Source organism: Uloborus diversus, chromosome 9 (genome assembly GCF_026930045.1).
Source record: "Uloborus diversus isolate 005 chromosome 9, Udiv.v.3.1, whole genome shotgun sequence".
In the NCBI taxonomy this organism is placed as follows: domain Eukaryota; kingdom Metazoa; phylum Arthropoda; class Arachnida; order Araneae; family Uloboridae; genus Uloborus; species Uloborus diversus.
In genome coordinates, this window is record NC_072739.1 from 38,531,276 (window position 1) to 38,555,152 (window position 23,877).

General features: G+C 34.9%; 1 pseudogene; it reads right to left on the minus strand.

Moving 5' to 3' along the window:
* Window positions 1-10,576: 10,576 nt before the first annotated feature.
* LOC129230658 (uncharacterized) lies at window positions 10,577-11,593 on the minus strand (annotated as a pseudogene).
* Between the last annotated feature and the right edge of the window lie 12,284 nt (window positions 11,594-23,877).

The following is a 23,877-nucleotide window of genomic DNA, read 5'->3' on the forward strand; positions in this document are numbered from 1 at the left end:
GGGCATATTTTCTTTTAAAATGTAAAATTGATCTTCTGGAAGGTTGGAAACTAATTTCAGAAGACTTGCATTCAAAAATTGCATTCTGTCAATAAATTGTAGACTTACTCGCATTTTATTAAATTTTTTGCAGCCGAAAAGGATATGTATTTTTCTATTGTAGTTGGTATAACATGAAAATCATGATCTTGAATTCTTCCAAAGCCTTGCATGATTAAATGAGCATCATAGTGTTTTAAATTATGGAATACTACAGGAATTTTTTTTTAAGTCTAAATTTTAAGTAGCAGAGGCTATGCAATGCTCCACGATATTGACCTGTCAGATGGTCGTGACCACGGACACGATCCTCCTTTAAAAGCTTTTTGCAGAGCAGACAGTGGGTTGCATTTTTAAAATCTTTAATATCTTGTAGGGTCATACGAATGGGTGTTATTTTTGTTATAATGGATGCTATTTCTTCCTCTTCTTCAATTATTCTTTGTATAAAATGATTTACAGCATCTGGTCCTCTGTATACAGTTGGAGGCTTCATAGACTTTCCATCAGGGCCTATAATCACATAGGCATATCCGCATTCTTCGTGATGCTGTATCTTTTCAATGAATGAGGATTTTTGATTAGGTTGGGCACTATGCATTTTTACAACAAGACTTTCAAAATCAGCATAAATTGTATATGGTAAATCATGCTGATAATGATAGTTGTCGAATGAAAGCATTTTATCTTTCTCCTCAGGCATTTTAATTTTTTGAATGTCTTGATGTTTGCATAACATCAGATGTTCTTCCAGCAATTTCTCAGTTGTGTATCGATGAAGACACCTGTAGCAATAGAAATGTTCTCCATTATGATGTGTTAGATCTCCAAGGAGACGGGACATGCTTTTAATAAGACAGTAATGCTGCTTCTCTTCTTGGGATATGAGAAGTAGATTCACACAATCTTCATGAGACTGATTGGAGATGTATACAGGAAATACTTCCTCATCTTCGTATCCAAACACGTTGATTCGAAGATTGGTCATTTTTTCCACTTTTGGAATCTTTGTGATAGGCGTAAGATTGGGGATATCGTTTATAATTATCTCATCTTCATGGGAACGATAGTGGGTGACTCTTTCAGGATTTTGGCTACGATTGAGATTCATTCTTGAGGCTAGCAGACACCAAACCAAACATTTATTGTCATCATTTTGGATATTGAGTATGGCTTTTTTGTCTGGATAATTTTTTGGGAAGTGGGATGTATGAACTGGCAGCCAAGGGATGGTATTTAGCAGTCGGGATCTCCACATGCTGCACCTCTTCTAAAATCCAACCAGATCCTAGTTGCTGAAACTCTTCTAAATTTTTTTCGACGCATACAATGGCTTCATCTAAATGTTTTTCGATGGTATCTTCAACAAGTTCCGTCATGAATTTACAGCTGAGGTATGTTGAGTTCACTTGTTCCTCGCCGTCGGATCCAATGCGTGAAAAGAGTGCCTTGACGACTATCCTCCATTTCATAGTCTGCTTCTCCACAAGTTCTTCTTTCAAATATACAAATATTTGAGGCCTCAATTCCTTAAAACTCATTTTGAGGTCGGCAGCATTCGTGGGGGTGGGAGTAAAAAACTCCGAAGCAAATGCATTAAGGGCACTTCTACGTGTAGCCCTTTGTCGCTTGGGAGAGGGGCCTTGCGCTTCAGCTTTATGCTTCGATGGACCCGCAGTATGTGACACTCTCACATGCTGCATCAAGTTTGACTTTTGGTTGAACATTTGATCGCAATGGTGACACTTGTAAATGGGCTCTCCATGAGCCGCACGTTCATGTCTTCGAAGATTGGCCACATGTGTAAATGTCATCTCGCAGTCCTTGCATTTAAAGGTGACGGGAGCAGTCGCAGGAGCATGACTCATCTTGTGACGTGTCAAATCAGAGTTACGGGAGAAGCTCTTTCCGCAGTCATCGCAACTGAATGGCTTCACAGCCATATGTGTCTTTACATGTCTTGACAAATTATCCTTCCTCGAGAAGACTTTGTCACATGTTGGACACACCTATCAAAAAAAAAAAAAAATCTCTTTTAGAATCAAGCTTTAAAAAGCAAAGTTTTCCCTAACACTATTTTTAACGTAGCTATTTTCCACATTTATTCTTAACAATTGTCTATCGGAAGTCTATCAAAAACCTATTCACAAGTCAAAAAGGACCTTAATTTTCAACAGAAGTCTATTTTCATTAAAAGTTCAAAGCCTATTCCTAACAATAACAAGCAAAGTCTAACGAAAATCTCATGAAAACATTAATCTGTCTCACCGCCCTGAAAATCATAACAGAATAATCGAACACGATATACATTTCCAAAATATACTATCACGAATCTGAAAACACATAAAATACAAATTTTCCAAAATATACTATCGCGAATCTGAAAACACACGAAAATACAATTTTTCAAAATAAAAACACACACCTGAAATACCCCCTCCAAAAAGAAATTCTTAAAACCCGCAAGAATCAAATCATTGAAAAGCGCAGCTTTAAATTTCCATAGTTTTGTTTATCAACAAAGTGGAGAAATTTTCCGGACATTGCATTCGAAAGATCGGAGAGCGTTTTATGCGTCATTGAACTTGAATGGGCAAGTAAAGAGAACGCTGCAAGTAGGTGAGTCACAATACTCAAAGAGAAGGGAAGCTTTTCAAAAAGAAAATCTCTCTCTTTCTAAACAAAAGTTTTTTTTTTCTTAAGCGAGATTATAAGTTGTAAATAATTTTTTTCTTTCTAAATCTTAATATATTTTTCTCACATATAAAATTTTTCTAACGTAGATTTTCCAACATAAATATTTTGAACTAAGCTTTTATCAAAACAAATTTTTTTTTTCATTAAGTAAAACTTTCTCAAACCAACAAAATAAATTTTCATTCAACAAAATTTTTCTCAAACAATTTTCTAACATAGATTTTGCAAAACTTTTATCAAACAAAACTTTTTTTTCTAACATAAATATTTCTACTTGAAAATAATTTTTCTCCAACTAACAAAATAAATTTTTCATCAAGTAAATTATTTTTTCTCAAACTAACAAAATAAATTTTTCATCAAGTAAAATAAATTTTCATTAAGTTAAATTTTCTCTAAACAAAATATTGTAAGATAAATGTTTTTCTCTAACTTTGAAAAAAAGTATAAAAATACATTCGTAAATATTTTTGTGCTAGCGTAAATAGTTTCAAGCTTGTATAAAGTAAACAAATACAATCTTTTCCCAACCTGAAAACACATAAATACATTTTCCCATCCAAAATGTTTTAAACACATGATACTATTTTTCAGACATGTTAATACAAGTTATGGTAAACTAAAAGCGACAGTATTTTTTTTTTTTTTTTTGTCTAGCATAAATTTTTCTAACAAAATGTTTACTTGTAACAATCAAAAAGATTTTAATCTGTTACGAAATTTTTTTTTTCTATTTTACAATTAAAAAATATTTTTACTTGTATTGATTAATCAAAAGCTGTTAATGTCTGAAATGTAATATCATTGAAATATAAAATGATACTTACATGCGACGTCTTTGATGCGGCAGACTTCGATGAGGATGGCCTAACGGGAGTGGGCATTGTAGCCGGAACAACATACGTCAATACAACCGGAGATGGTTCGTCACTAGGTCGTGGGACTCCACTGGGGCCGGCCTGTTTTAAAAATAATAAAAATAATGAATACATATTCACCAAAAATATGGATATAATACTTATTCATCAAAAATATGATTACAATAATTAATAAGGAATAATACTTACAATTGGTGCAAATCCTGGTGGTGGTGTCATGGAGTTGGAAAGTGAAGATTCTGGGATATCTGACATAATCTTATCCCACTCTGTCTCGTCGAACCCAAAATCGATGAACTGCGAAAAAAAAAATATTTTTAAGTCATTGACGATACACAATTAAGAATCAGATACTAAAGCAAAATGAAGAACTAAAATTAGGAGTTAAATTAAGATTAGAAATTAACAATTAAGAATTTCGAATAAAGTTAAGAATTAACTGCAAAGTTAAATTAAAAAATAAAATTAATAAACTTAAAAAAGTTGAATGAAGTATCCGAAATTAATCACAAAGTTAATTGAATGAATTGCAATGTTAAAAAAAAACATTCAATTAAGAAGTTGAATGAAGTGTTTGTAAAATGAAGTGTTTGAATTAAAATTAAACTCAAATTAAATGAATTAAAAATTAAGAATTAATTACAAAGTTAAATTAAGAGTTATAATTATACTTACGGAAGAAGAAGAGGAAGTTGAAGCAGCATTTTCCATGTTGTATTCCATTCTTATAAATCAATACAAAATAATCAAAGCAAGAGCACAAAGCTAAATCGTAAGGCAAGAGCCAAAGAAAGAGAGAACGTCTGGCTAACACAAGGTAAAACTCAGAAGTGACTAATTTTGTAATCAAGACCCTTTTATACTCGCGATGACGTCCATTCATTGACCAATGAACTTAAATTCATTAATCAATACTGTGTGACGTTGTTCGAGCCAACCAATAAAGGACCTTAAAAGTGACATCATTGTTTCTAACCAATTAAAATTAGTTCACGTTTATCAAACGTCACAGCAAATCTCAATCATTGATCGACCCCACCCGAAACAATCATGATTCATCAATATAAACAATGATTTCACCCTTCCACCCTACTCTAAAAACCGCGTGACGATAAGTCATCACAGCAACCAATGATAACGCGTCACATCTCTGATAAGGAGCGCCGATCAGAAACGTTAAGATCATGCCTTGTTCATTTCATGGGAATATGCAACAAAGCTAGTTTTTATAAATTAAGATCGAATAATTTATTTTTTAAGATGAAATTAAATACCTTACCACTTTCTGACACCCTTCGCAATAACATTTTATTTCCTAATCCAATTTTACACTCCATTGAATTTTACACCTCGTTTTGAATGGGTTGTGGCAAAACGCTTAACAAAGCGAGTCGCTGGGGGAATTGACTTTTCTATGCTTGACTTGTTCCCACATCTCTGAGGTGAAAGAAAAAAAATGTCCCTGTGTTGTGCTATTATTCAAACTTGAAAACTCCGTTCTTAAAAGAAAGGGAGTACTCCGGTAAAAATTCTTTGAATGAATGATATTATTTTATTGCCTACGAATATAAAACTGTGGTACATTTAAAAGCATGAATACATTTTACATTCTTCTCTTTGTTCAAATTTAATTTTTTTTTTCATGTGCATGCGATCAGTTAGAAATAACGAGACAGAATTAATGAATTAAAATATTGTTATTTATACATTGTATCCCATACAAAATCGGGCTGTCTTTTTACCCTTCTTTTTCTAGGTGTTTTGACAATTTCAGGTGAAATATTATCTTTGGGTACGAAGATTGGAGTAACATCAGACAAATACTTATTTTTTACAAAATGTTTCGGTACATTAATTTCATTTAATGTGTGTAAAAATTCATCTTTCCAAGGTACATGAATATTTTTTCGATTGCTGAAGATTAAATTCATCAGATCGACCCCCCCCCCCCGTGTCCGTTTACCTTGTTGTGGTGGGGGGGGGGGGCTTGCGGTGTGGTGAGTTCGGGGCGAGCTCTTGGGAGGAGTAGTGAACCCCCAGTTGCTCAAACAGAATATCGGCGGGAACGGACTTTTGTTTCCTGCCTTCCCTCATCACACTTACCAAATTCGGACAAAAACCCCTAAGCCAAGGTGTGTCAACCGTGCCGATGGCTGCGTGGTATAGGGGGTAGTCGGTACCTCAAACGGGAGCCTTCAGGGATAGCAGGCGAACCCTGTCGTACGCAGCCTTACCTATGTGTAGGGGGGCTACACAGGGACTAGACGCCACTTTTCCCCCTAGTTCTTTGGTTAATTTATGGATATAAACTCAAAGAACACCTCTCCCCCTTGTGGGGAGCGTCAGACTATATTCGAGCTTAGCAAAATTCTTTATCATAAAACGAAGCGACCCAAATTCAAATTTTACAAAAATATCTCCCTTTGTCATCAATAAAGTCTTAAGTTATCCGATAGGTGAATTTCAAACTGTTAAAAAATTACGAAATGGCGAACTTTTAGTCGAAATTAAAGATACCCAACAAGTTAATGTCAATAAAACAAATTGGATCATACCTAGTCACTGTCTCAGAACATTCAACACTAAATTTTTCACGCGGCATAATTTCTGAACCTGATCTTCTCTATACCTCAGAAAGTGAAATATTACAGGAAATGCAAGACCAACACGTGAGTGGAGTTAAGAGGATCTCCATCAAACGTAACGGCAAGAAGGTAAACACAAAATACATTATTTTAACATTCAGTACACCCGTCCTCCCGCAACGTATTAAAGCCGCCTATCTCTCTTGTCCAGTTCGCCCCTATACTCCAAATCCGCTCCGGTGTTTCAAATGCCAGCGATTTGGACATTCAAAGCTTTCGTGCCGTGGTACTGAAACCTGTGCCAGGTGTGCAGAGCCCGGTCACGATCGCAATAACTGCTCTAAAACATACAAATGCGTTAACTGTAAAGGGGATCACCCTTCATATTCCAGATCTTGCTCAAAATGGCTATCATATAGTTTTGACATATACCGCAAGGACTGCTTGTCAGGAGACCGTCGTTGTGGAGGAGTGGCACTGCTAATCGCTAATGATTATGCATCTAGCCAGCTCAATATCAACACATCCCTGCAAGCAGTAGCTGCGCGTGTTCATCTTCACTCGCTGTTCACAGTTTGTTCAGTATATATCCCATCTTCTTATGACTTGAGAAGCGTAGATTGCAGACACTGGTTGATCAAATTCCTCCCCCATTTGTCATCTTGGGGGGATTTCAATGGCCATAATCCTCTCTGGGGGAGTCCAGACTCCAACAGTAGAGGTTTGACAATAGAAAATTTTATCGAAGACAATGATCTTTGCATTCTTAACAACGGTGAAAACACTTATTTTCATCTTCCTACCCAGACTTACCACGCCATCGATCTCGTAATATGCTCACCTTCTTTTCTGCCACGTTGGGATTTCCAGGTGGAGGGTGGCCTCTACACCAGTGGCCATTTTCCGATCAGGATAACCTCTACTGGACGCTGCGGCAATCAGCAGCATCAGCAAGCTCGACTTCGCATTGATCGAGCTGATTGGGCAGCATTTACCCAGTTGGCAGAAATTAAATCTGAAGACGTGATTGATATTGATATCGATGTAGCCGTAAGCCGAGTAACCGACATTATATTTACGGCAGCGAACGTTGCAATTCCAAGAACCACGAAAGGTAGGATCAGATTTCCTAAGCCTTGGTGGAACTTTGATTGTCAGGAGGCTCATAAGACAAAGAAAAGCATGGAGCACTTTTCGTCGGTATCCGACCACACAAAATCTTGTGGCACGTAAACGAGCTCGTGCTGAAGCACGGAGGATTCGACGAAAAAGCCAGCGGGATTCGTGGCAGGCCTATGTCAGCACAATCACGACGTCAACCCCATCTAAGACCGTGTGGGGTAAAATTTAAAAAATTCTGGTAACTACAATACGTCTTGTGCTCCCATTCTGGAGAAAAATGGTCTACTTTTGTTGGATCACAAAGGGGTGGCTGACTGCCTGGCGACTCATTTAGCAGAAGTCTCCAGTGCAAATAACTATTGCTCAAAATTTTTAACTTTCAAATCACGCAAGGAACAAAGAGTTCTAGATTTTAATTTAAACATTTTTTATCAATACAACACAAAATTTACATTTCAAGAACTAAATATTGCTTTACAAAAATCGAAAAACACATCACCTGGCCCTGACAAAATACACAATAGTATGTTAAAAAATCTAAGCAGATCTTCATTAGAAAATTTTCTGAGACTATTTAATAGAATTTATTCTGAGCACAAATTCCCCAAATTATGGAGCCAAGCAATAGTAATTCCTATTCTTAAACCAAACAAACAATCTGATAAACCCGAGAGCTACAGACCTATAGCTCTTACAAGCTGCCTTTGCAAAGTAATGGAGCGAATGGTCACGCCAGGCTCATGTACATTTTGGAGTCGCACCATCTGCTATCTTTATATAGAAGTGGATTCAGGCGCGGCAGATGCACCATAGACAACCTACTGCTTCTCGAAACATCAATAAGAGAAGCATTTCTCAAACGAAAACATCTTGTGAGCGTATTTTTTGACATTGAAAAAGCATATGACCGTACTTGGAGATATGGAATCCTCAAAACCCTGCACGAGTATGGGTTACGAGGTAATCTACCCATCTTTCTCCCCAATTTTCTGAAACATCGTTCTTTCCGTGTACGTGTCAAGTCTGTTCTGTCAGATACCTTTATCCAAGAAGAAGGAGTTCCCCAGGGAAGTGTTCTAAGTGTAACTCTTTTCGTAATAGCAATCAACAACTTAATCGAACAAATACCTCTCACTGTGAAGGGTACCATGTTTGTAGATGACTTTCAAATTTCTTTCTCTTCATCGAACATGAGTATCATTGAAAGACAACGTCAAATCGCTATTAATAAAGTATCACAATGGGCAGAGGAAAATGGCTTCACTTTCTCTACTCAAAAAACCTTGTGCATCCACTTCTGCCGTAAAAGAGGGCTTCATCCTAATCCAAGTCTTTTCCTTAACAATCAACCAATAGCTGTAAAAGACCAAGGAAAATTTCTTGGCCTCACACTTGATAATAAACTTAAATTTATACTGCATATACAAGAGTTAAAAAAGAAATGTTTACTGAAATTAAATATCCTTAAGGTCTTAGCGAACACTTCTTGCGGTGCTGATACAGAGTCTCTGTTAAGAACATACAGGACTCTTATACGCTCAAAACTTGACTATGGTTGCCAAATTTATGGATCTGCAGCGAAAAGCTATCTGAAAGCTCTCGATCCAGTACATAATCAGGCAGTGTTTCTGTGAAACAACAAGTTTATATATTCTTTTCAACTTAATCTAACCTAAGTATATTGTCACCTCAGAGCAGCGCTCAGACTTCTAAACCTCGAAAAAACAAGACAATCTTACTGTTGTTCTGAGGCAACAATGTACAACATTTTTTTAAGCAATGAAGACTGGAAATCTTTAAAAAGTTACAAAGAAATACTAATATATTTATTTTTATATTCAGTGGGCAGTTTTATTTGATATTGATATCAATCTATGCCTATTTAGTGTAAAAATATATTTTTTTATCAATTTTAAAAATGTAGGAACAATTTGAATGAAAAGTGTTTCACTCCCATTACGTTTTAAGGGTTACAATCTGCGAGGTTCAAGTTCTGAAAAATGTTATAAAAATTAACTAGATTTGTAAAAGATGGAAATTTATACATTAGTTCACAACATTTTTATAACAGTTTCGGACGTTTTATTCAATAAGATTTAAATATCATGGGAAATACATAAATAATTGGTAAAAAAAATAATTATATTCATGTATGTATGCAGGAAAATAAATACAATATTGATATAAAACATGGATACACTAACATTGGAACAAAAGCTGAGTGCATTGGGATTAAAATATTTTAGACTTTACTTGAAGTAAAAGAAAATTCGAAATTTTGGCTCTTATAAATAAAATGAGAAAACTTCGAGTGAACTAAACATTGTTTTGTGTTCAAATCGTTTCAATAAAAAATGGTTTGTTATCAAAATTTCTCCAGCAAGAGATTATTAAAAGATATGAATTAAAATAATTTCATTCTAAAAGCAGAGACTTCATATAGTACTTAAAGGCAAGTCATATTTTCTTCTTTATAAATTGAACTAAGCAGATATTAGAAATATGAAAATTAAAAATACAGTAAATATGAAAGCCAGGCTAACAAATATGTGCAAAACATTATGTAGTCAACTCACTCAAGTTCTTCAACCTAAAATCTGCAATTATCTTAAATCTGCACAAGATTAGAGATGCATACAATGAAATTTCCAGTCAAACTTTAAACTGGAATTAAAGATAGAAATGACATTGGAAATATTAAATGCTAAAAAGATGAACCCAACTCTTATTATAAATTTTATTTCGAGGTTTGATTCACATAAATATAATTTAAATTAAAATTCATCAATAATTTTTATGCTTTGCTGAGTTTCTTTTTTTTTTATAGAAATATTTTTCTGTTATTGATGTATTAAACTCATTTCACCATTCAGATATTATTGGATCATCATATGTGTATAATATATCTGAATTACATAGTATGGTTTTACACCAGCTTAAAGAAAAATAATTTTTAAAAAAGCCTTAATTAGCAAAAATTTCAAAGGAAAAAAAAACTTAAAACTTGTAAAAGTAATAAATAGTCTGATCTAAAAATACATAAAACAAACATGCTTTTTAGAATACTTTGTATTGGGTATTATAATGAATTGTTTCTTTAAAAACAATGGTGATAATTTTTGATAAACATATAAACAAATCTCTAAAATAGTGAAATGCACAAATTGCTTGGTCCCAAGCTATGTGTATTTGAGAGAGTCGACTATTTAAAACACCTACCTTTTTGAATGACATAATTCAATTTCCACTTAACTTTCACTCGATTAATGGACCCCCAAAATTTACTAAGTTACTTGCAATAAAAAACACTTCATTAGCATTGTGTAAAGCTGTATAAGGCAAGTCTCCTTCAAAATATTTAAAAAATTTTATTCTCCCTATAGCCCTCTCAACATGAACTCAATTATTAGAGAGCATGTTATTATTTTCCCTCTCTAAAACTGGAAACTGAATTCTGTCACCTAAAAAGGTAGGTGTTTTTAATGTACATTGCTTTGCCTGCAATTCTTTATCAATACGAAAGCCTTTGTCAGCCATGACCATGTCCTCCAGTTCGAGCTTTTGTAGCATACTGCTACGAATAAACAACTCCTTTTCGGAAATGCTACCACAGTAGAAATCTGAAACAAATGTAATAGCTCCAGAAGGTGATATGCCTATCATGGCTTTTAAAGTGTTGGAATTTTTATAATTACTAAATCTAACTTGTTGCTGAGCAGGGTTGCTGGGTTGCTGGATCTTAAACTCGGTGCAGTCTAGAATTACCCGGCAGTTCCGATTCTCAGCCTGAATTTGCTCAGGCATGTGTGATTGTATCAATTCTCTACTTGGCAAAATGTTAAGTAGAGAAAGCTTTTGGTATATGACAGTCACTACATGAGTAAAATATCGTGACACAGTCGTGTCAGAAACTTTAAAAAGTATGGCCAAGAACTCATTAGTGATACCAGTTCTCAACTTAACCATAAATAGGAAAAATTGTTCTGACTGCGACAATTTTGCATTTTGCACAAGATCTTCTTCAATGTTCAAAAAATTATACAAAGCAACAAATCTGTCCTATATGAATCCGGTTACAGACCTCATTTGTTCATCATTTGTAATATTGTCTGCAGCAGACTTTACATTACATTCATGTTCTCTGCATTTTTCCAGTTCTTTCCTCAAAAAATTCAATTCATCAATTATTTCCCAAAAGCCTTCTGTCTGGGTACCCTTCGAATTATTATTTTCCCTGAAAAAATATAATGATACGTACATTAATACATGCATGAACATAGTGCATACAAGCAATGCAAACCCCCCCCCGTGTCCGTTTACCTTGTCGTGGTGGGGGGGCTTGCGGTGTGGTGAGTTCGGGGCGAGCTCTTGGGAGGAGTCGTGAACCCCCAGTTGCTCAAACAGAATATCGGCGGGAAGGGACTTTTGTTCCCTTCCTTCCCTCATCACACTTACCAAATGCGGACGAAAACCCCTAAGCCAAGGTGTGTCAACCGTGCCTATGGCTGCGTGGTACCGGGGGTAGTCGGTGCCTCAAACGGGAGGCTTCAGGGATAGCAGGCGAACCCTGTCGTACGCAGCCTTACCTCTGTGTAGGGGGGCTACACAGGGGCTAGACCCCACTTTTCCCCCTAGTTCTCTGGTTTTTTTATGGATATAAACACTAAGAACACCTCTCCCCCTTGTGGGGAGCGTCAGACTGTATATTCGAGCTTAGCAAAATTCTTTATAATTAAACGAAGCGACCCAAATTTAAATTTTACAAAAATATCTCCCTTTGTCATCAATAAAGCCTTAAGTCATCAGATAGGTGAATTTCAAACTGTTAAAAAATTACGAAATGGTGAACTTTTAGTCGAAATTAAAGATACCCAACAAGTTTCAAAAATAATGTCAATAAAACAAATTGGATCATACCTAGTCACTGTCTCAGAACATTCAACACTAAATTTTTCACGCGGAATAATTTCTGAACCTGATCTTCTCTATACCTCAGAAAGTGAAATATTACAGGAAATGAAAGACCAACACGTGAGTGGAGTTAAAAGGATCTCCATCAAACGTAACGGCGAGATGATAAACACAAAACACATTATTTTAACATTCAGCACACCCGTCCTCCCGCAACGAGTTAAAGCCGGCTATCTCTCTTGTCCAGTTCGCCCTTATATTCCAAATCCGCTCCGGTGTTTCAAATGCCAGCGATTTGGACATTCAAAACTTTCGTGCCGTGGTACTGAAACCTGTGCCAGATGTGCAGAGCCCGGTCACGATAGCAATAACTGCTCTAAAACATACAAATGCGTTAACTGTAAAGGGGATCACCCTTCATATTCCAGATCTTGCTCCAAATGGCTATCAGAAAAAGAAATCCAGGTTATTAAAACAACCCAAAAAATTTCTTATCCAGAAGCAAGAAAATTAGTCGACTCTCGCACACCCACAGTAGGAATTTCCTACTCTGCAGCAGTAAAAAAGATCTTAAAATCAGCAAGTACTCAGACAGAAACACAAACTGTTAATAATAACACTTCGCTAAACTCCACAACACAGACAAATAAACAAACCTCTTCCTCTAGCAGTAAAACCAATGTAAGTAAAACACAAACCAAAAAATCCACTAATGCAAATATGAATAACACTGCTGTTGAACCATCTAAGAAAACTGTCGAAAAAAAGAAAATTCTCGCACGCGCAAAACTTGGGGTATCCTCCAAACAGAGACCCCCAAAACATTACAATTTTAAAAAGGAGGACTTCTTGCTTACCAGCAAGAAGGTTAAGCTAACAAAATCTCCTCCTCTTCCCTCTGACGAAGAAGTCGAGGACATTGAGTTTGAGGAAACTCCCCCAACCGATGATGAAGGTTGGGTGGAGGATCTTCCTGCCTCTTGATGTGCTTCTCTCTCTTTGGCCGTTTTTTCTCTTCTTTCTTCTTCATGGCCCTGAATATTCTCTCTTGGAATTGTCAGAGTTACTCGCATAATGTCACAGACATCAAAGATCTTGTCGAGTATCACCAACCGGCCATATTCTGTCTGCAAGAAACTTTTCTGTCCCCTGCTGATAAACCGAGGTTGAAAGGTTTTGACATATACCGCAAGGACTGCTTGTCAGGTGACCGTCGTTGTGGAGGAGTGGCATTGCTAATCGCTAATGATTATGCATCTAGCCAGCTCAATATCAACACATCCCTGCAAGCAGTAGCTGCGCGCGTTCACCTTCACTCGCTGTTCACAGTTTGTTCTGTATATATCCCACCTTCTTATGACTTGAGAAGCGTGGAATTGCAGACACTGTTAGATCAACTTCCTCCCCCATTCGTCATCTTGGGGGATTTCAATGGTCATAATCCTCTCTGGGGGAGTCCAGACTCCAACAGTAGAGGTTTAACAATAGAAAATTTTATTGAAGACAATGATCTTTGCATCCTTAATAACGGTGAAAACACTTATTTTCATCTTTCTACCCAATCTTACCATGCCATCGATCTCGTAATATGCTCACCTTCTTTTCTGCCACGTTGGGATTTTCAGGTGGAGGGTGGTCTCTACTCCAGTGGCCACTTTCCGATCAGGATAACCTCTACTGGACGCTGCGGCCATCAGCAGCATCAGCAAGCTCGACTTCGCATTGATCGAGCTGATTGGGCAGCATTTACCCAGTTGGCAGAAATTAAATCAGAAGACGTAACTGATATTGATATCGATGTAGCGGTAAAGCGAGTAACCGACATTATCCTAAACGCAGCTAACGCTGCCATACCAAAAACCACTGAAGGCAGGATCAAGTTTCCTAAGCCTTGGTGGAACCTCTATTGTCAGGAGGCTCATAAGAAGCAAAAAAAGGCATGGAATACGTTTCGTCGTTATCCAACCACACAAAATCTCGTGGCACTTAAACGAGCTCGTGCTGAAGCTCGAAGGATTCGACGGAAGAGCCAGCGGGACTCGTGGCAGACCTATGTCAGCACAATCACGACGTCCAACCCATCAAAGACCGTATGGGGTAAAATAAAAAAAATCGTTGGCAACTACAATATATCTTGTGCACCCATTCTGGAGAATAACGGTCGTATTTTATCCGATCACAAAGAGGTGGCTGACTTCATGGGGACTTATTTGGCAGAAGTCTCCAGTGCAAATAACTATTGCTCAAAATTTTTAACCATCAAATCACGCAAAGAACAAAAAGTTCTAGATTTTAATTCAAACATTTTTAATCAATACAATACAAAATTCACCCTTCAAGAACTGAATGCTGCCTTACAAAAATCAAAAAACACATCACCAGGTCCAGATGAAATTCACAATAGTATGTTAAAACATCTAAGCAGGTCCTCTTTAGAACATATTCTGCATCTTTTCAATAGAATTTATTCGGAACACAGATTCCCAAAATCCTGGTGTCAAGCAACAGTAATTCCTATCCTTAAGCCCAATAAACCATCTGAAAAACCTGAGAGCTATAGACCTATAGCTCTCACTAGCTGCCTATGTAAAATAATGGAACGGATGGTCAACTCCAGGCTGATATACATTTTGGAGTCTCATCATCTGCTATCTCCATATCAAAGTGGATTCAGACGTGGTAGATGCACAATAGACAACCTATTGCTTCTCGAAACATCAATAAGAGAAGCATTTTTCAAACGAAAACATCTCGTGAGCGTATTTTTTGACATTGAAAAAGCATATGACCGTACCTGGAGATATGGGATCCTCAAAACCCTGCACGAGTATGGGTTACGAGGTAATCTCCCCATCTTTCTCTCTAATTTTCTAAGAGACCGAATTTTTCGCGTACGTGTCAAGTCTGTTCTTTCAGATGCATTTATTCAAGAAGAAGGAGTTCCCCAGGGAAGCGTACTAAGCGTAACTCTTTTTGTAATTGCAATCAACAGCTTAATCGAACAACTGCCTCCCGCTGTCAAAGGTACCATGTTCGTTGATGACTTTCAAATATCTTTCTCTTCATCGAGCATGAGTATCATTGAAAGACAACTTCAAATGGCTATTAATAAAGTAACACAATGGGCGGAGGAAAATGGCTTTACTTTCTCTGTTCAAAAAACTTTCTGTATCCACTTCTGCCGTAAAAGAGGTCTTCATCCTGATCCAACACTTCTCCTTAACAATCAACCAATAGCTGTAAAAGATCAAGGAAAATTCCTCGGTCTTACACTTGATAGCAAACTCAAATTTATACCGCATATACAAGAGTTAAAAAAGAAATGTTTACTAAAATTAAATATCCTTAAAGTCTTATCGAACACTTCCTGGGGTGCTGATACAGAGTCTCTCTTAAGAATCTACAGGGCTCTAATACGCTCAAAACTTGATTATGGATGCCAAATTTGGCTCCACGGCAAAAAGCTATCTGAAAGTTCTAGACCCAATCCACAATCAGGCACTACGCATCTGCACAGGCGCTTTCCGAACTTCACCTATTAACAGTCTTCATATTCTTGCTCATGAACAATCTTTAAACAATAGACGCCTCAAACTTTCATTGAACTTCTACTTCAAAATAAAACCTTATACTGATCACCCTTTACACCTTCATATTTTTAATCCATCTAATGTTATTTTATTTCTTCATCGTCCTTCTGCAACCCCAACATTCGGAATCCGAATGCGCCGGGTGCTTTCAGATTTGCAACTGTCAGATTTTAATACTCTCAATACAATAAAACTGATTGAACCATGGTGTGAAGTAGTTCCACCTACCATCAATGACCTCGCTAAATTCTCTAAAGAGACTACCTCCAATACAGCCTACCAACAAATATTTTATGATACAAAATGCAAATATTCTGATTATCATGACATTTTCACTGACGGATCAAAAGCAAACGATAACGTCGGCTTTGCTGCAATAATAAATGGTCAAGTTACCGCTGAACAATCACACCCATCTTGCTCTGTTTTTACAGCAGAAATAAAAGCCATATTGATATCTCTACAATCAATAACCCAATCCGCTCACAAAAAGTGGGTGATATACACTGACTCAAAGAGTTCAGTGGAAGCAATCACCCACTGCAACAATAACAGCCATCCCATAGTCATTCAGTCTTACCATTTATACAAAAGTCTTACACAAAATAATTTTCATGTACTCTTTTGCTGGATCCCTGGTCACGTAGGCATTGCCGGCAATGAAGCCGCTGATTCAGCTGCCAAAGACGCAAATATCCTAGTTGATGACAGCGTCCCTTTAGTTGACATTAAAAACGCAATATCTGAATGTCTTAACACGCATTGGCAACGGACTTGGAATCTCGAAACACAAAACAAATTACATTCGATCCAGCCATCGACTAAAGGTTTCAAATCATTACAACTTACCAGGAGAGAACAAATTTCGTTAACTCGTCTTCGCATCGGCCATACCAGGTTCACCCATAAATACCTCTTATGCCATGAACCAGCTCCGATTTGTATTAGATGTAAAGTCAACCAGACAGTGTTGCATATCTTATGCAACTGCCCAAATTTTAACCAAATACGTTTTAAATATTTTAATACTTTTAATCCATCTCTGAAAGACTTGCTGGGGGACCCACCCCATCCCAATATATACATACTCCTTCCTCCGGGAGATTGGCTTTTCCTTTTTAATTTAGTGGTTGTGTCGTCAAAATGTAATTTTATCCGTTTTTCTTGTTACTGAAGGTTCTTTGACAACCTATTGTTTCACACCCTTTCATAAATTTTTTAATGTTTACAGGTTTTTTACTACTTGTTTTAAACTACTGTTGTTTATACCTTCCTCTCCAAAACATTTTTACTTTTATCATACCCTGATTTTTTATTTATGTATAAATTCTAAACTAAAAAATCGTTTGGCGCAGTATAGCCCTCAAGGGCTCTTGCGCCATTAAAAATAAGTAAACCAAACCAAACCAAGCAATGCAAAAATATTGAAATTTTTTTAGAATTCTATTTTATATTCATATACAAGCCTCTCTCATACTCCACATACTTCTACAACACGGTACAAAATTTGCAACTATTATAACACAGATTCAATATTACATGGTACAAAACTTGAACTTAATACTATACGGTTTTGATATAAAACAAACTTTAAAAGTTGGAGTTTTATTTTTGTTTTATGCACTGTTAAAAAATGGATATTGAAACGGATATGAGAAATTGCATCTGTCTCTGGATCGAAGATTTGGTTTGTCACACACTAACTTTTAAAAACTTCCATTTCCTCATCAGTGTTCTAAGATCAGAAAGATGAAAATTATTTTGTTTCCAAAATATTGTAAGAAAATAACATTAGGATTAAACATTAGCTAAATTTGGCAAACAATAAGTAAAAAGATGTAGCCGAAACAAATATGAAATAAAATAAATGCAATAATTCTATTTATTTTATTTTATGTTTTGTTTCGCTGTGGCTGCTTGTGTGCATAATTGCTTTAATTTGAGGTATGTAAAAGAATTAAGTTGTATTGTTTATAGCAAATCTAATTTTGAATCAGTATCTTCAGTACTTTGTCTTAATGGGCATTATGTCCCCCTAATAAATCTGTTATTGGCATTTTAAAAATCAAGCAGGTTCTCTATGCTAAGTGAAATAATCTTATTTTTTTAATTTCAAATTAAAATCGAATAACTAAGGTAAACACACCAGTAGTGGCCAGTGCTTCAGTAGTGGCCACTTCAAGGTTTATGTTTGAAACACCAGTACTGGTGTGTTAACCTTTCTGTATATTTATTCCTTTTAAAATATCATACCACTCTCTCTCTCTCTTTTTATACATTTGTGTAGATGTATTGGTTTGAAGTTATTCTGGTTCAAAAAATATCCTATGAAGTTACTACATATTGAAAAAAACAGCGTGAGGGCCAGTTGCCACCCCGCCGGATGCAGTAAAATCAGCGAAACAAATTCCGACTTGGTGCAAGTATTGGCCAACAAAAAATCTCAACATTTTTCAGAAAAGCATTTTTTGCTCCATCTGCTTAATGCAGAACAGATAGTTAAAAATTCTGCAGTTAAAATTGATTTGGAGATGCTGCCTGCCGTGCAAAATGCACCTTGTGGAATGAAAATTAAATGCAATAGGGACATTTCCAAAAACGTCAAGTTCTTTTAGAAGATGACATCCATATACTGTCTCTTTAATCACAAAACTTTTTTTTTTCTTACATTTTTGTAATTTTTTAAAAATGGATTACTAGTTTTGAAACGTTACTAGTCCAAAAAAACTGCATTTTCAAGTAAGTAACATTGCATTGTATATTTATTTACATTATTACTTTGTTTGCCAATTAAAATTTTTGAAAGAAAAACATTCACCATTAAAATTTTTTAGAATTAATACTTGGCGAAAACTTTAATACATTTGGCTAAGGTTTTTGAAATTTGGATAACTTACTAACTAACAGCTTGAAATCCCTAGCACTTGCCCTAGGCATGGATTTAGCAGTGTAAAATGTAGTTATAGGTATAAGTATGCAATTTCTTTTAAACGAAATTTTATGTTACAGGTTGCAAATTCCAAGATGAAATTTTTGGATGTGGTAGCAAGGTGGCCGGGCAGCAGTCACGACTCCTTCATCTGGAAGATGAGTAATTTGAGAAATATATTTACTGGAAACACAATTCCTAGCCGAACTTTTCTTTTGGGTGATAGCGGCTACCCGTTAGAGCCTTGGCTAATGATCCCATATGCCCCCTCAAATGTTGCCCGAGAGCAAGTGTATAACAAAAAGCACAAAAAGGCCAGAAATGTCGTGGAGCGGGCATTTGGTCTTTTAAAAAATCTATTCAGATGCCTGCACTCATCGGGAGGAATTTTAATGTACACTCCTGTAAAAGTGTGTCGTATTATTATGGCTTGTGCAGTTTTGCACAATATGTGTATAACACAAAACGACCTCTGGGATGATGACAGTCCAGATCCAAATGATGTTTCAGAGGAGGTAGAGGATATCGATCAAAGTTGGGGAACCGATGGTACATCTTTGCATGACCTTGGGAGTATGTACAGAGATGAATTGGCAATTCATTTTAGCCGCACTGGGCATTAATGCTTATATAATGATTTTTTTTTTTTTTTTTGACAACGAATGATTTTATATTCACTAGGGTCTGGTGTTTTTCTTTTTTAATTAGATAATTTTGTTTTGAATCAAATATTTTTTTTAAATTTTCAAACTGACAAGTAAGGTATTACAAATAAATTATGCTACATTAAAAAATATGCAGGATTTTTTTCAAATATATATAAAAAAAGTATTTCAATCTTATTTCATGCTATTAATTATTTTTCAAAGTTATATAAAGATAAACTTATTTGTACATGAATGATCCAAATCACATTCCAGAAATAAATAACCAGAAATCCAGGAATAATTTTACAGTCAAACCTGCCTATCCAGGCCTAGGAACAAGTCTCTTTTCTTTCTATTCGTCTCGCTTTAAGTCTGTCAGTTAAGTATTTTATTTTCGTGTTGAAATTTTAAAAACCTTTTTTTTTTTTAGTTTGTTGAGCTTACTTTTAGTGTCTTTTTCTAACGGTTTTCAATTTTCAGAAGATCCTTCTGAAAACGCGTATGATCTTTGACCAATCAGTTTCATGACTGACAAAAGTGAAGTATATGCTCAAAATCGCAACATTTGTGTTGACTGTTATTGTTCTAAAATTTTGTACAAATTAGTCCCACAATTTTCTTCATCTCACTCCTGGCATATGGTATTTATTTATTTATTTTTTTTTTTTTTGTGGTCTGCAGAATTTGTAAGGAATTAAGTTGCTAAATTTTTTAAAAATCTATTTTAACATTGAAACAAAATTTATTGTTTAAAATCAAGAAGAAAAAGCATATAATTAAACACATGGTTCACAAGAAATAGCTTGCTGCGTGTTTTTGGAATTATGGGAATAATTTCATTGCATCCTGTTTTGAAACGGCTTTTTAATAATTGTTTTTATTACTTATTTCATTTCCTCTTGAATTATTAGCAGTTACATAGTATTTTATAATTTCAAAAAGATTTTTTTAAAGCGATACCTTACCACTGTAATAAAAAGAATGAAATAATCCTCTAAAAAATTGTTTTGATCTAGCTTTGCCTGTAATTTGAATGTTTTTCTTGTCTCTCTTTTTATAATTATAAATCTCTTTTCTCTACATTATGGATCATCAGTCTTGTTCTGAGGCCTAATCTCAAAAACATCCCTATTTCGAGTGACTTTTACTTTCCAGTCAATAAAAAGCCTCTGTTTTTAAACCTCTTTATCTTGGATTTTTTCCTCTATTCCTTCGAAGTCTTGAGATAGGATTGACTACCTTCTTGGGCAGGGTTGAAAGTTTTCAGTATTATGGCAGATTTTAGCTTATAAACCAGAATGATATAGCATAAACAGGTCCCATAGTCCTCCTATATCTCCTATATTTCCACAATTTGTCAGATATTCTACTATAATTCCTATATTTTCTCACTAACTCCTATATTTTCTTCATTAGATGTTAAATTCTACCCAAAAATGCAAAAACTTTTGATCAATTTTTCTTCTTCTTTCTCTCCTGCACAACTTGTGTTCAATTAATTCCTTTTCTTTCAATGAGTTTACTTTGTAATTTTAATAGTATAACATGTTAACTTTAAGTGTACTGCTGTAAAGGTTTTGACAGCTTTTAATTTTGTCATATATAATCTTACATGTAGTAGAAATGACCGGCTGTAGCTCAAACGATTGGGGGGGGGGGGGGGGTTTTCGAAAATGGTACGTACAGATTTTGGTACTAATTCAAATTTCGGTACTTCAAATTTTTCAAAGCTTGTAGCTCGCTGAAAAATGTAACTATCTCAGTGAAAAAAGTGTCATTTTATAGGATTTTGTCTGCTTTTTTCAAGTGTGTACTTTTTTCTATGTAGATTTTCCGAAGATTTCAGAATTCGTTCTTCTCAGAAATTTTTTTTTTTTTTTTGGCTTAATTTATTTTATCTACTACGTTAGGGTTACAAATTGGACAGGATAATAGATGGATCTATGCTCCACTTAGGCTTTCTAACACCCCCTTTCATTTCGCAGATTAGGTAAAATTCACCCTTGATTCATGTGTGTGCATATAAATACACACATTAACTGTAAGTTATGGATAATGCCGTTACAGTGAGCGGCAGGTAATTGAATCAGTCACTTTAATGAATTAATTCCTCAAAAGTGAAATGAAATCCAGTTTTAACATTAAAAAATTGCAGAACATTTGAGTCCAACTTGCCGCTTAAATGAATCAAGCCTATGAGACTGACCATTTCCTAAAAACGTGATGCATTAGCGCAGTCTTTTTTTCTTTGCCTTTGTTTAGAAAAATTAGTTTCTTTTTCTGTAAATAGTGAAACAATTGGGGAGGCAGAGTGTAGCACACTTTTTGTAATGATTTTCTCATGATATCCAACTTCCAACTTGCTTGGTCCAACAAAACCAGTGAGATGAGAGAAACATGAAGTTGAATGGACTTTTCAACTTTTCATCGTTAGTGTTAGCATTGAAGCAATGAGGTGCCAATGTTGAGAACTATGGGTAGATTTATGACATTAAAAAAAGAATGTCAAATTAATTATTACCTAGTTTTAGCAATCAATAAGACATGTATTTTCCGAAGTACGTAAGCTAAAATCTGAATTTTATAACTACTTTTTCATACTGTTTTAGGAAAAAATTCTTTAAATAATCAGAGAATGGATCATTTGGCGGTACACTTCTTATGATATCTCGTTTGACTGAAAATTTAATAAAGTTCTCTGAAATTGTATGGTGAATTCCACATTTAAAAAAAAAAGAAAGAAAAAAATACACGCACAAACAATTTTGCTTAATTGAATCAAAGTTGTCCTAAACGAGCAGGATTAATATAAGTAACCATGGGTACAAAAATTCATTTGCTCTCACTTCTGTGACTGTTTTCATTGCTATGACTTCATGAATTCTGGAATTGTATTGATACTGGCTCTCTGTTTTTTATATTTTTTTAGGGCTCCAAACATACTAGATGCTATATGTTTTTGAAATTCCTATTGTTTTTCTATCAAACTCCTATATTTTTCCTTTTAAATTCCTATATATTTTGCTACCAAACTCCTATATTATTTTCTATCTAACTCCTATATTTTTCTTGTTAAACTCCTATATATTTCTTCTCACTTGCTATGAGCCTTGCATAAATTAAGTTAATCTAATGAATAGTGAATGGGTGAAATCTGATAAAACTCCCAAGTGGCTTTTTATTTATTTATTTATTTGCTTCTTACAGTTATTCAAGAGAAGTCTGTAATAATGATACATTAATTTTTGTTGAATCACACACAAGTTATTTTTTCTCTAATATTCATCATAAAAGATTTTAATAGTTTTTTTTTTTTTTAACCAACAAACCCTGTTTTTACCATTATATTTATATCTTAATTTGTTTCATACTTTGTGCCTTCCTATTTGAAATAAAAACTTTTTTCATTATTATTCCTTTGTTTTATTCACTCACAATATAAACATTGCTCATTAAAATCCAAAATTGATTCTGTCAATGAATGAATAGCATATTTTGCTGATGCACATTCATACTTGTCTGTGATGTACCATAATATATAAGGAGAACCAAACTAATCTTTTAGTATGACCTTCTATAACTACATACAGAGCAATATTGTGCCATTTTTATTAAATCAATAGTTAATAAGTCTTTTCATAAATTTCGAGTTGTATCACTTCCCTGTGTGAGGTGTTTTCCCAATTTCAGTTCTGTGCACAGTTAAATAGATGCCATAAGTTGAACTACTTAAACCATGACAACAAAAGTAGACATTCTGTACTCTAGAAAAAACCTTTCGTGTACATTCAAAATGCAACATGAGTTTCTAATTTCATTCTAAGGTTAAGTTATTTTCCTTAAGGTAATTGTAATAGGCTATGCCCCTGCTGAAAGTTTTTATAGTGAATTCAGGGAGAATTGTTTCAGTTCTCGCTGAATTCATTTCAGTTGAATGATGAAATATAAAGTACTGAATTGAAAAGAGTAAAATCTTTTGTTACTACCCTACCCAATTTTTCTTCCTCAGTATAAGTTTCAACCTCATACAGTATATCTCTATTTTCAAATACATAGGACCAAGCAATGGTTCAGATCATGGATGGAGACTGTTTAATGCATATTTATCTGCCTGGACCACCAAAATGTGTTCACATTAGTCGACTGTATAGGTCATTTGTATAACATTGATAATTTCCAACACAAGCTTTTCTGTATAAAAATTCTCATGGCACCTTTGGTGTTAAAATATTTATTTATTTACACATTCAGACATGAGATTGCCAAAAAGGAAAATTAGAATGCAAGACACATTTAAAAGTATTTGAATAAAAAAAGAACAAATGCTGAAGAAATTTATATTCTCATCAAAAGTCATAATATTACAAGAAACCAAGGCTTCGCCGATATATATCCAATATTTATTTTGAAAATATTGTGATATTTTCAATACATATATTTTGAAGAACCAATTTTGCAATATAAAGATATTACTATTAC